The 13,703-nt window shown below is 38.9% G+C and overlaps 1 long non-coding RNA gene across 8 annotated transcripts; it reads right to left on the minus strand.

Moving 5' to 3' along the window:
- Positions 1–514: 514 nt before the first annotated feature.
- Positions 515–2,487, minus strand: LOC117189934. 8 transcript variants are annotated; one of them, XR_004473601.1, is made up of 5 exons: positions 2,106–2,487; positions 1,796–2,037; positions 1,195–1,604; positions 907–1,125; positions 515–839 (listed from the first exon to the last, which is right to left on the minus strand). It is a non-coding gene; the product is annotated as an uncharacterized LOC117189934 (long non-coding RNA). The 8 variants fall into 8 exon arrangements; XR_004473602.1 differs by having other exon boundaries at positions 2,169–2,485; XR_004473600.1 differs by having other exon boundaries at positions 2,110–2,485.
- Between the last annotated feature and the right edge of the window lie 11,216 nt (positions 2,488–13,703).

Genomic DNA, 13,703 nt, shown 5'->3' on the forward strand with positions numbered 1-13,703 from the left:
TTCATTTTTGTTCGTTCGTTCATGAACAACCCAACACTATTTTCGGGGTAGCGACATATCTCCGACGACATATCTCCGCCGATCCACAAACGACATATCTCCGCGCGAAATTATGTCGTTTTAAAGCGACATAGCTCCGCGCGGAGATATGTCGTCTCAAAACGTCATAATTTCGCGCGGAGATATGTCGTTTGTGGATCGGCGGAGATATGTCGTTTCGAAACGACTTAAGTCCGCAAGAAAATAATTAACTAATTTCGCATGTAAAATACACTTATATTTTTTTGACAGCATTTCATTTTATAACATGATTTTATTGCAATTAAAAAATGTGCAATAGTCCAAATACACAGAAATCATAATAGAAGTTTTCTTAAATTTTGTCGTTCTTAACTTACACAAGTTAATTGTAAATAAAAACATTGCGTATGGCCTCTTCGACTTCTCGGTTGCAACTTGGACATTTTGGCTTTATATTTTCATTTTCTTCCAAGTCATTTTTTGCTTGGTTGTGGGCCACAATTTGATCCCAACATGTACCACAAATGTTTACGTGATTGCACGGGCGCAACAACACAGACTTTGGGTTACATAGGCACACATTGCATGGATTCATTTGAACCAATGATTTATCAGATGACTGACTTGAATGAGAAGCATTCGATGAAAGTGACGATGTGGAAGATTTCATATCAGAAGACATTCCAGTTAAATTGCTTTCATTGTCCACCCCTTCAAAGATGTCCTGCTAAGGAAACAGTGCATGTCAGAAATCCCTGTATATCTATTTCACCTCTTTCAAAAAGATCCATTGCGTCCATTATTTTTTTTGAGCGATCCTGAGAACAAAAATAATTAAGCTAACATATTATTTTGAACGATTAACTAAAAATTTATTCAACTTACACGTAATTTCTTCTTCTGTGTCTGATTTCCATTACCACCATTTTGAAAGAGTAAAGCAAACTCGCGACTTTTTTCATTTTCTGCATCAATAAGACATTGAACAAATTTAAAAAAGTGCCCATTTGCTCGAATTTTATTTTCCAAATTCAAATTATAAGCTTCTACTGAGCTCGTGGTTCTAGTTGACCTCTTAAACACGGATATGCTTTTTGGTCCCTCCTATAAAATTAGGGTTAAAAATTAATAAGTAAAATACAACTCAATTATTAAACAATAAATAAAATATACCTTTTTAAGCCACTGTCTATTAAAATATTTTAAAAATGGAGAAAACAGATTCTTATTTAAGTTTATTGCTTCGCCTTTTAGAAGGTTAAATGCTTCGACAATTTTGCTTTCTGGTAAAAGCGGCAAGTGCAAAAATTTCATAAATAGCATGTAAGCTTTCTTATTGCATTTCAGCGTATTTTCAAAACCACTCGATTTTTCTTGCATGCTTGAGTAAAATGAAACCAACAGGCGTAAAAATTCATGTTGGGATGCAGACCTTTTAACGCGTTACGCATTGCCTTTTCGTAATCTGATATAAAGGATGCTCCTTTAAGGCAGCAAATGTTCGAGTCTATATACATATGTGAATAAGTGCTGATAACACAGCTCCGTTTTGCGAGTCATCAAAACAAAACAAAAGGGGTTATCTAATTAAAAAAAATGTTTGATTAGAGTTAGTAAATAAAGTGTAGCATAAGAAGAAATTTAACTTCTGCAAATGTTTAATATAAATTATTAAAAGTTGCTTAAAATCTCCAAAAGGGCACACTTTAAATGTAGCATCAATTAAATAATGCCTATTATGCTCCGGAATGTTGTCTTGCATCAAGGTGATTACCTTGTCTGATGAAAATATGCAATAAGCAAACGAGCTCGATGCGTACACTTTTTTTATAGAACTGATTTGCAGTATTTCCCTTGGCTATTCCAAAACGGTTCATAATATTTTCGTCTTGAAAAGCTTCCAGAACATTCTCTGCAGAAGATGGAGGCTTTGGCAAGAAAGGCTGTCTTTTTCTTTGCAAAGTGCGTTTGACAGAGTCATAATTTATTTCAATCTCCGCTTCACCTTTTGTTTTCCTTATTAATTGAATAGAAAAATAATACATCAGTCTGTGTGCATTTCTTGTCTGCTCGCATGCGCATACATACATGTACACCTACACGGCACAGGCCAATGCTCGCAGACGGACTTCGAAACGAGCATTTACCGGTCAAAAACCGAGCGACGACCAAAGTCTCGCAAACGGACTTAAAGCGGGCATGATTCGCAAGAAACACCGGAGCACGTAATAGAACATGAACGATAATGTCAAACTGCGACCCGGCACAACGCGTTTGTAACAGTGGTCGGCAGCAACACAATAATACTTTTTGTTTTAGTTTGACTTCTGTCAACGCACACAAACGCAATGTAATGTGTGCGTGCCGACCGCTGAAGTATATATGTATACATATATACATACATACATACATATAGTGACTCACAGCTTAAATGAACCAGAGCACTTTTCAAACTTCAAACCCCTGTAAAAGTCAATTGAGCAGTCCCATAAAAAAAATTTTAATACAATTCTGTTAAGATTTTACTTATCTTACCAACCAAAAAAAAAAGTTCGATATTGTAAGATATGAATATTAGTTTATAAGATTTGAATATTAGTTTAAGATTTACTCATCGATAGTATTATAAGAAATACCAATGTACTCGATAACGGGATAACACACATTCATTCGAATACGACGATCAAGAAAGAAGAACATATAATAAAACCGTGCTATTAAAAGTTTACATATCAGGTGTGGGGTTTGCCCAAAAAAAACTCTGTGATGAACTATGCAGACATCAGAGCGAAAACCAAAAGTGAACTTAGCGACATATTGCGTAGGCAAAACGTATATTTTGATCAAGATGCCAACATACACCAATTACGTACAGCAGTAAAAAAAAATCATGGAAGACACGTATGAGCTAGGAAATACGGCGCCAAGCGCAGACGAGACTATGCAGGCAGACATTTTTGCAGTCCCGGTTGAGCGCGAGATAGATAGAGACAACCGTAGTGCACAACACGCAGTAAAAGCGGCGCCAGAAGAATATGGTGAAAATGTGCAGAAGGCTCGAGAAGCATTCATGCCGCGACAAGACAACGCTTGTTCGAAATTGACCATGCGATCAGATGAATACGAAGAAGAATCGCGCCGTTTGCAGCAGTTGGAACAATTGTACGTTTCTCGCAAGCGCTTAGCTGATCTCAAATTAAGCATATTGAAAACGGAGAAAGAGGCTATGGAGTTGGAAACGCCGAGAGATTGCATCGACTTGTCACACATTGAGGCGTTGATGCGTCCATTTTCTGGAGATGACGACCAGGCTGTAACCAGTTGGATAAGTAACTTTGAGGACATTATGAATTTCCATGGTGTATCCGAGTCCAAATGCTGGATATTAGCGAAGCGGCTGCTAGGCGGATCGGCGAAGGCGTACATCGACCATGTGGCGCCTTTGACTTGGCAATTGATGCGAGCAGAATTGCTCAACGTCTTTGAGCAGAAAGTGACAGCGTGGGACATTGGAAAGCGACTGGAGGCACGGAAAATTGCAAATAATGAAAGCGCATTGCAATATTTCGTCGCAATGTGCAGCATAGCGTCGCAAGCAGACATGGCCACGAGCGATGTGGTCAAATTCATCGTAGAGGGACTGCAGGACAAGACGGGCATGGCAGCATCCATGCTATATTGCAGCACACTCAACGAGTTGCGTGACAAGATGGTCACCTATGATAAGGTCAGAAGAACTCCTGGCGTCGTAGCAATTCGTAGCGAAGGTATGACAAAGGGAAAACTAAATGTGAGTATGGCAGTTGGGCAGCAGCAAGGTGGTGGCGCAATGCGTTGCTACAACTGTCGGCAATTTGGGCACGTTATGAAGGAATGCAGTCAGCCAAAGAGACCGGATGGGGCATGTTTTAACTGTTGGAGTACCAGCCACCTATATTCACAGTGCCCGAAACGAAAGATGGCCACTAGGGTAGCTGCAGTTCAAGATGAGGAGCGACCAGGAGAAAAAAACAACGACGATTTAGCGGCTGTCCAGTTAATCACTTTATGACTTCCGTTTGGTGAACAAAGAGGCGTCAGTATTTTTAGTCTATTTGATACAGGTAGCCCTGTAAGTTTTATTCATAAGTCTTTGATACCGAAGTCGGCTATAGTTGAAGCCTATAATGAAGTTAGGAAATACTATGGACTAGGAGGACAACCAATTCCCATATGGGAAAAATTTAAGTGCCATATTGAATTTTGCACAAAGAAATATATCGTTTTATTAAACATCGTAGATGATAACATGCTGCCTTTGCCGGTATTGTTGGGACGCGATGCCCTTAAAGTTATTGAAGTAAAATTAGTTCATAAGAAAAATATCAATGCGAAGCAACACACACCATTAAGCTCGTTAAAGCAAAAAGCTATTAGTTTAACCTGCGCGTCTTTATTCACCGAACGTAAAAATAATATTAACATAAGACTAGATGATAAGTTAGATGGTAATCAAACAGAAAGAAGCGAGCTAATCAAACGTTCTAATCCATTTAAAAATCAGACACAAGAAAACTCAAGGAATGACAAAATGGCCATCGAGAATATGAATCAAGGCGACGAGTTCAGTAACTTTTGTGCGGCGGTAGAGATTGATGAAGAGGAACATATTAACGTAGGTTTCGAATTTGGCCCCACTCTTGCAGAAAAGTGTAGGGAAGTTATTAAGACATACTATTTACACAAAGAATTTGACTTTAAAGCACCACCAAAGTATCAGATGCAGATTCGTGTAACAGAAACAACACCATTTCATTGTACTCCGCGTCGTTTATCCTACCATGAGAGAGAGAAAGTAGCTGAAATAGTAGATGATCTGTTAGAAAAGAAAGTAATCCGTCATAGTGAGTCTCCTTATGCTTCCCCGTTGGTCCTAGTAAAAAAAAAAAATCAGGAGAACTTCGAATGTGTGTCGATTACCGTGGTCTGAACAAACGAATTGTTAAAGATAATTTCCCATTGCCCCTTATTGAGGACTGTCTTGAGTTTTTAGAAAACAAGTGCTGTTTTTCCATTATAGATTTGAAAAGTGGGTATCATCAAATAGGCGTAGAAGAAAAATCAGTTCCGTATACATCGTTTGTGACACCGCAAGGACAGTATGAGTACTTGAGAATGCCCTTTGGGTTAAAAAATGGATCCGCTATTTTTCAGAGATTTATTTCGGAGCTCTTGAGAGACTTTATTAGGAACAAAAGCATTGTAGTGTACATGGATGATATATTAGTAGCGACTAAAACAGTTGAAGAACACATGGATATATTAAAAAGACTATGCATTCGGTTTAGCGAGCAAAATTTAGAGATAAATCTAAAAAAGTGTAGGTTTGTCAATCGAAACATCGATTTCCTGGGGTATAAAGTTAATCAAAACGGAATAGTTCCTAGTGATTCCCATATTGAGGCCTTGAAAAAATACCCAGTCCGTCAAAATGTAAAAGCACTGCACTCATGCTTGGGATTCTTTTCGTATTTTCGACGTTTCATGTTGTCATTTGCGACGACAGCTAAGCCCTTGGTGCAGTTGTTAAAAGAAGGTGGTCCGTTTCCCATGAATAGAGAACAGGTGAAGACGTTTGAAACTCTTAAGAATGCGTTGGCAAATCCTCCGGTATTAGCCATTTTTAGCCCAAATAGAGAAACGGAATTACATACAGACGCAAGTTCATCCGGTTATGGCGCAATACTGATGCAAAGACAAGATGATGGGAAGATGCACCCTGTGTCCTATTATTCCGGCAAAACAACAGAAAGAGAATCACGTTATCATAGTTTCGAACTAGAGACATTGGCTATAATTTATGCATTGAGGCGTTTTAGAGCATATTTGGAGCAAAGGTCCTTCAAAATAATCACGGATTGTATTTCGTTAGTACAGACGTTAACCAGAAAGTCAATTAGTCCTAAGATAGCACGGTGGTCCCTAGAGTTAGAGAACTATGATTACTCCATTATGCACAGACCTGGAGCCAGTATGGCGCACGTTGATGCGCTGAGCAGACAAGATCAAGTGACGAATATGTAAGAGGATGGTTATAGAGTCAAATACGGTTTAGAAAAGTCTAATTTAGAAAAAGATGAGAGTAGAAAGCAATATAGAAGGAATAGTGTAAGTAGAGACAACACTGGTAGTGAGCATAGAGGTACCGTAAAGAACCCTGTGATTAAGTGTAGAGAATTAAATATCAGTAGAGAGCGTAGTAGTACCGTACAGAACCCTGCGATTGAGTGTGGAGAATCAAGTGCAGTAGGAAGTAGATTGGGAAATAGGTGGAAGTCTGATGATAGAGAGAACCTTGGTAGTGATTGTAGAGATAACATAGAGAATAGTGAATATAGGGAAGAGGATGGATCGAAGATTGAAATTAGAGATTTGAGCCAATGTAGAAGAAGCGTTAACGATGTGGTGGGGGGAGTAAAGTACATTAGTAATAGGAATTCAGATAAAGAGAAAAAATGTGTTGAGGATACAGTAGAGAGGGACAAGTTAGAGTTTCAGGAGGAAAGATTACTAAAATCATTGATAGTTGGGGTAGTAGGTGCAACGCCAGAAGATGTTGATTTGATATTGCAAACAGAACAGATGCGAGGCAAGGAAGTAGTTAGGATTCGAAAAATGCTAGAGGATGAAATTGAAGTAGATTTTGAAATGATAGATGGTATTGTTTACAAGAGGAGTTGTGAAAACAAACTATGTTTCTATGTACCAATGTGTATGGAAGAGCAGTTGATAAGGCGGTCACACGAAAAACTAGGACATCTGGCCGCAGAGAAGTGCGTGAGTGACCTTTTGAGGACCTACTGGTTTCCATCAATGAGAAGTAAAGTGGCAAGGTTCATCAGAAACTGTCTACCGTGTATACTACACTCGATGCCTAAAACAATCCATAACAGAACGCTCCATAGTATCCCAAAGTCGTGTGTTCCTTTTCATACCCTACATGTTGATCATTTGGGTCCGTTGCCGAGTATTAGATCTAAGCGAAAACACCTCCTTGTGGTAATAGATGCATTCACTAAGTTTGTCAAATTGTTCCCGGTTAATAGTACCAGCACGCGGGAAGCGAAGGATGCCTTAAGTAAATATTTTGATTTCTATAGTCGCCCTACTAGGATAATATCAGATCGTGGGACCTGTTTCACCTCGTTAGAGTTCTCTAGTTTTCTGCAGGAGAGAGGGATAGAGCACATTAAGGTAGCTACAGGTGCACCGCAGGCGAATGGCCAAGTGGATCGGGTGAATCGTGTTCTTACTCCTATGTTAGGAAAACCGAGCCCCTTGAGCAAGCCGATTGGTATAGGTTGATGAGCAAGGTAGAGCACGCCATTAATAACTCCGTTAACAGCAGTACGAAAAAGACACCTAGCACATTGTTATTTGGAATACCCCAGAAAGGACCCGTTGTAGATGAATTAACCGAATACCTAGAGGAGAAGTTAGCGTCAGAACTTAGAGAGTTGGAAACTATAAGAGAAATAGCAAGTGAGAACATACGGTTGTCGCAGAAAAGAAATGAGAAGATGTATGCCCATAAACATAGAGCCCCATTAAAGTATGAACCTGGTGACTATGTAGCAGTCCGGCATGTGGACGCAACACCGGGGATCAATAAGAAGTTCGCACCAAAGTATCGAGGACCGTACAGGATCAATAGAGTATTGGATAATGATCGTTATGAGGTTGTCGACATTGAGGGCTGTCAGTTGACGCAAATGCCATTCCGAAGTATATTAGAACCAGCAAGGCTTAAACCCTGGGTAGAGTGTAAGGATAAAACCATGGTCTCATGTTGTTAATCGATGAAATAGTATGTTAAGTAAGACAATACCGAATAAGAAATGTTTAACCAACTGTATGCCTTAGTGTGTAAATCGTGGGCGATCTGTAGTCAGGTTGCCCGAATGTAAGATATGAATATTAGTTTATAAGATTTGAATATTAGTATAAGATTTACTCATCGATAGTATTATAAGAAATACCAATGTACTCGATATATCGATACTTGTCCTCGACAAGTATAGATATGCCAACACACATTCATTCGAATACGACGATCTAGAAAGAAGAACATATAATAAAACCGTGCTATTAAAAGTTTACAATATTCTTCTCCGTTACCCCGCAAAAAGGAAAAAAACAAAATGCGCACTAGAAAACACCCCCACAGCCTATTTGGTTCAATTTCTCTTTGAACAAAATAAGCTGTGGGGTGGAAAAATGCAGTATTTTTGTTATTTATTATTTAAAACGTCTTAGAAAAATGTTAAAAAATATAAGAAGTTCGTTTTGTTTGTCATTTGATTTTCATTGGTAAGTTTGATGGTTTAGAAGTTATGAAAATTTTAAATTTTTAACGTGCTTTTGTTCATTTAAGCTGTGAGCCACTGTACAAACATATGTAGCAAGGCAGTATGTATTATCAAAGACTATACAATACCAAGATGTCGCATGAGGAACAAATGCTTTTTCAATTTTCGTTTGACGCTTCGAGGTACGGGCGCGCGGGGCTAGTACTTCAATTCTCTTTTACGCTACCTTCGCCTCCGAAGTGCTACTCGGCTTCGTCAATGCCTCGGTCAGCACGAGCTCGAGCCAACCAAGAAATATGCTTGTAGTTGTGTATATGTGTGTATGTGCTAGGTCGGCACGGCCATAAACCGGTTTCGCCCGCAGCATATACGGCTTTTAGCTTTACAAATTTTAATTTTATTTCTTTCAATTTTTATTTTATTTTATTCGGTTTGAGATAGGCGTGGCGACGGCCGACGCGGTTGATTTCTCCCCCCGAACTACTCTACTGCTTACAAGTAAGTTCCCAGCACTCCCGACGCTCACTGCTCGTTCTGCAACATTGTTGCGTACCCAAAACTCCGGTGTCGCTGGGCAACATCCCCTGTATAACGGCTGATCTTGTTTTTATATATTTTTTCGATCGATTGTGTTAACTCCTCCTTCACTTAAGTGGAAGACGTCCTCGGATTCCTTTAAGCCGTCAATTAGCACTTGGAGGTCACGTTGGCGTCTGTTTCTCGGAGCCAATCCAGATATTATCGGTCTTCTTACGAGTCCTGATTCCAGTTGGTCGATGTGTCGTAAGTTTCCATACTTAACCTTTATAAGTACGGCAAGCTCGGTACGTCTTCATGGTTTGTTATGTCGAGTAATGTGGATACTGTTGATCCTGGAGACTTCCTCGCGTAGTTCTGTTTATCGATTGTATCCACTATGTCGTTTATGATGATTATGCCATCATCGATGCGTGTTACAGGTTCGAGATGGCTGGGCCGAGTTGGACAGTGCGCGATGACACCGGAGTGTAGTTGCTGCGCACAAGTTGTGTAGGGAAGTTTTTTACAGAATGTTGTTGTAAGAGTGGTAGCGCAGTTAGGTAAGGCTTAGGAAAGAATTCATTATTAAATAAAACTTTGATTTTAGCTTCCTCTATTAAATCAGTAATAGTTAAATTCGTAGAGTGTTCATTAATTATTCTTCTCAAATCGTGAGAGTCTAATACGGAAGGGTTAACAATTCCTATCTTTGCAAGTGTAACTGATAACAATAATGCTTTTAATTCTGAAATAATTATTCTGTTTCTTGAAAGTAATGTCTCATTTGCGATTGTAGGAATTTGTTTCTTAACTCTTCTGTATCCTCTATTATTGTTGTATATTGAATAGTGAAGAGGAATATGAACTCATTATGAACTGATGTCTATCTTAAATTGTCCTTGTGGACCACCCTTCCTTTTATTAGGACCGTTGTCCCCAAGTCTGCCTCGATTTTATTTTCGGTGTACAAAGGTGTCAGTTTGTTTCCTAATCGTTTGTTTGCTTTTACAAGGACTGTGTCACCTACTTGAAACTGTCTATCATGTCTTACTTCATTCAGTTTTTTCATTTGGAGTTGTTGTGCTTTATGAACTCTATTCCTGATTTCCACCTCAAGTTCAGGGGAGGACGAGTGAATTACATCGACCGGACGTTTCTTCGTTACGGAGTGAACTGTGTTATTGTATTCAATAGTTGCTTGAAGTATCGTTTCCACAGTATTTGTAAGTTTCCTTTGGGCTGTTAAACATCTCGCAATGTCATTAAGGGTGCTATGGAATCTTTCGACTTGTCCATTGGAAGTACTATGAAGTGGAGGAGCATTTATAATTTGAATGTTATATTGGTTACTTAATAATGATTTTATTGTCTCGGACTTTATGGAAGGTTCGTTATCGCAATAGATCGTCTTGGTGTTCCGGTAAAAATTGATAAGTTGTAAAATTGCTGATTGTATGTCAACTATTGTTCTTGAAGCGATGGGTTGGACAACTGCAAATTTTGGAAGCTTGTCTATGCATGTGAGGAAATATTTTTTATCGGTTGAATATACGTCGATATGTAGCATTTCGCCCACATACGAGGGTATGGGTGTTTCCCCAAGTATTTGTTTTTGTGGGTGTCGGTTGTACTTGGCCGTTTGACAAATTTTGCAATTTGCAACAACCTCGACTGCTAATTTGGTCATTTTCGGGAAAAAATAGTCTTGTAAAATTTGTTTTACATTCTCCTGTGCCGCCCTATGGGCTCTATTGTGTTCTGTAATAACTATTTCTTTTTGTTCGTTCTTGTCCAAAATGTCATTTACTATATGTGTTGTGTATCGGAATATTGTTGTTGGAAATGTTTCTATTAATTTATGTTGAATGAATGCTAATATGGGTAATTCGCAGTGGATTGCATTTACATCTTTTTTGACAGCGTCACTTATTTTTTTAATTAACGAGTCCCTACTTGAGAAATATATTGTATGTCGGATCTTTTCACCGAACAAAATGGTTGTGCGATTTGAAGCTACTTCATGTTCCTCTATTATAATTTGGTTTCGAAAACAGTTAATTGGTTTGTCTGTTGATTCTATAGTGTATGTAAGTGATATTTCGCTGTGTATTGTGGCCCTGTCTGACTGTGCATCATCTTCTAAGGTATGGATGTTGTGTCGTGATAGTGCGTCAGCGACGAAGTTTTCTTTTCCTGGCTTGTAGAAGATATTTGCATTGTACTCGTCTATGAGAGCTTCATCTTCGTTTTATTTTTGCGTTTGGGTTGCGATCAGAAACTGCAAACGTTAGAGGCTGATGGTCTGTAAAAATATTTAAATTTTTTACTCCGTATAGATAGTTTCTGAGGTTTTTCAAAGCCCAAACTATAGCGAGCAGCTCTCTTTCGTTTGTTGCAAAGTTAAGTTCCCTATCATTTAGTGTCCTTGATATCATGGTAATTGGCTTCCCGTCTTGTGATAAGACGGCTCCCAGACCGAAGGACGAAGCATCTGTTGTTAGGTCAAATGCTTTCTTATAGTCAGGATAGAGTAACATTACGCTTTCGGATGCCAGAATCTCTTTTAGTTTATTGAATGCCGCGCACTGACTTTCGTCTAATTTGACTGGTATTTTCTTTTACTGTCCGGCGCTTACCTTGCCATTTTCGCCCTTAAGGATGTCACTTATGGGTTTAGCTATGGATGCAAAGTCTTTAATAAAACATCTATAGTAACTTGCAAGTCCAAGGAATGATCTGACGTTGAACAAAGTGGTTGGTTGTTCGTAGTTACGAATCGCTTCCACTTTATTGGGGCATGTTTTTATACCATTACTTGAGACGACAAATCCTAAGTATTCGACATTCTCCTTGAAAAAGTGCGATTTTTCGCGCGAAACTCTCATATTGGCATCGTACAGTTTGTCTAAGACCCATGCGATATGCTTGACATGGCTTTCCATGTTTTCGGAAAAAATGATTACATCATCGACATAAACATAGCAAGTTTTCCCAATTTGCTCTCTGAGCACGTCGTCAATGGCCCTCTGAAAAATACTAGGTGCATTTTTCAAGCCAAAGGGGAGTCTACAGAACTCATACTTCCCATTTGCTACGGAGAAAGCTGTTTTTTCTCTATCTTTTTCTGCAAGTAAAATCTGATGGAATCCAGATTTAAGATCTAGGGTTGTAAAGTATTTAGCTGTACCCAAGTTGGATAATATAGAAACTATATTGGGAATGGGATATTTGTCATCTGTTGTTTTTAAATTTAGTTTCCTGAAATCTATGACCAAACGTTTTTTTTTATTTCCCTGTTCATCGGTAGCTTTTTTGTCTACAACCCAAACGTGGTTGTTGTATGGTGACCGAGACGGTCGTATTATACCACCTTTCAACAAGTCTTGAGTTTCTGCATTTACGAATTCTGAAACGCCCATTGGATATGGGTACAATTTTGAATATATGGGATCTTCATTTTCTGTTTGGATAGTGCCAATGATATTTGTATTATATGGGAGTGCTTCATTTGGGTCTGCGAAAACCCCTGTTCGGTTTCCTAACATCAGCTGAAACTTTTGGGATATAGTCTCAGGGACCTGTATTTCCTCGACATTTGTGAAATTTATGTTTGCACATTTTAAAAATTGGATTGTTTCGGAACCGAAGTTTGTTATTAATTTCTTATTCTTTAAGTCCAGTAGAACGTCACTCTGTTTTAATAGGTCAAGTCCAATTATACCGTCAAATGTCGTGAGGTTTGGTAGTAAAAAAAATGTTGAGTTGGTATTGAAAAGGTGCATTATACATTTTTTGTCTATGCCACTATAGCCATGGATTGACTTCACTCGGAAGGGTTTATTTACGATGGTAATATGTTTTAGTTCTTTTAATGGTTTTATGTAGTTTTTGGAAGCTCCTGTATCTATGAGTAATTTGATTGTTCTCCCTGCTACTGTCCTTTCTATGAACGGAAGCAAGGAGTTATGTCTAAAAAATTAATCTGGTCATAATCTGAAAGGTCGTTTTCTATGCCATCAACTTCGGCGTTTGCTATAGTTTGGTTATCCTGTTGTTCCTGATCGAGTAGGGTATCTTCTGCTTCTACGTGGTTAATTCTTTGTTGTTTCGGTCCCGTAAAACGTGCGCTACTATTGTTCGGTCGCTTGTTTGTTTGTCCCTGGTTGTTGTAGTCCGATTGGTTGTTTTGTTGCTGACTTTGCCACTGGTTTTGTCTCTGAGGCGCGGTATTTTGTTGATACTGAGTAGTCTGCCTAAAACGTGAGGATGTGTCCACGTCCATTGGTTGGACCTGTTCTGATTTTGGTAAAAATTCTTGTTTCCTATACTGTGGGAGTTTCCCTAGTTGTCTTTGCCTTGTGTCCGTCATTAAATTCTCTCTGCCATGCTGTCTTTGTTCAGTTCTCTGAGCTTTTTCTTCTATGATACGGGCGTAGTTTGAAGCGAACATATATGATCATGATTAGCCTCAACTTCTTGAGCCAATGCCAAAGCAGAGGGTAGATCTTTCGGTCTTGCCGAGAATAGAACATCACTTAAAGTCTTCTTGGTTCCTGAGATGAACACTCGTAGAGCGTCCGCTCTGTATTTCTCATTCAATGAAGAAGCTACAGTGGTTTCGTTAGTCATAATTGTTTTGTTTATAAGGAGGGTCAGTTTCTTTTCTACTTCGTCATAGTACTGTAATAATGTCAAATTTCCCTGCCGGAGCGTTGCCATCTCTTGTTCAATTAAGTATATTGGTCGTTTGTCTGCGTACGTAAAGTCTAGTCGATCTATAATGGCTTTAAAATTAAGGGGAGTGTCGAAAGAAGA

The sequence above is a fragment of the Drosophila miranda genome (genome assembly GCF_003369915.1).
Source record: "Drosophila miranda strain MSH22 chromosome Y unlocalized genomic scaffold, D.miranda_PacBio2.1 Contig_Y1_pilon, whole genome shotgun sequence".
NCBI lineage: Eukaryota > Metazoa > Arthropoda > Insecta > Diptera > Drosophilidae > Drosophila > Drosophila miranda.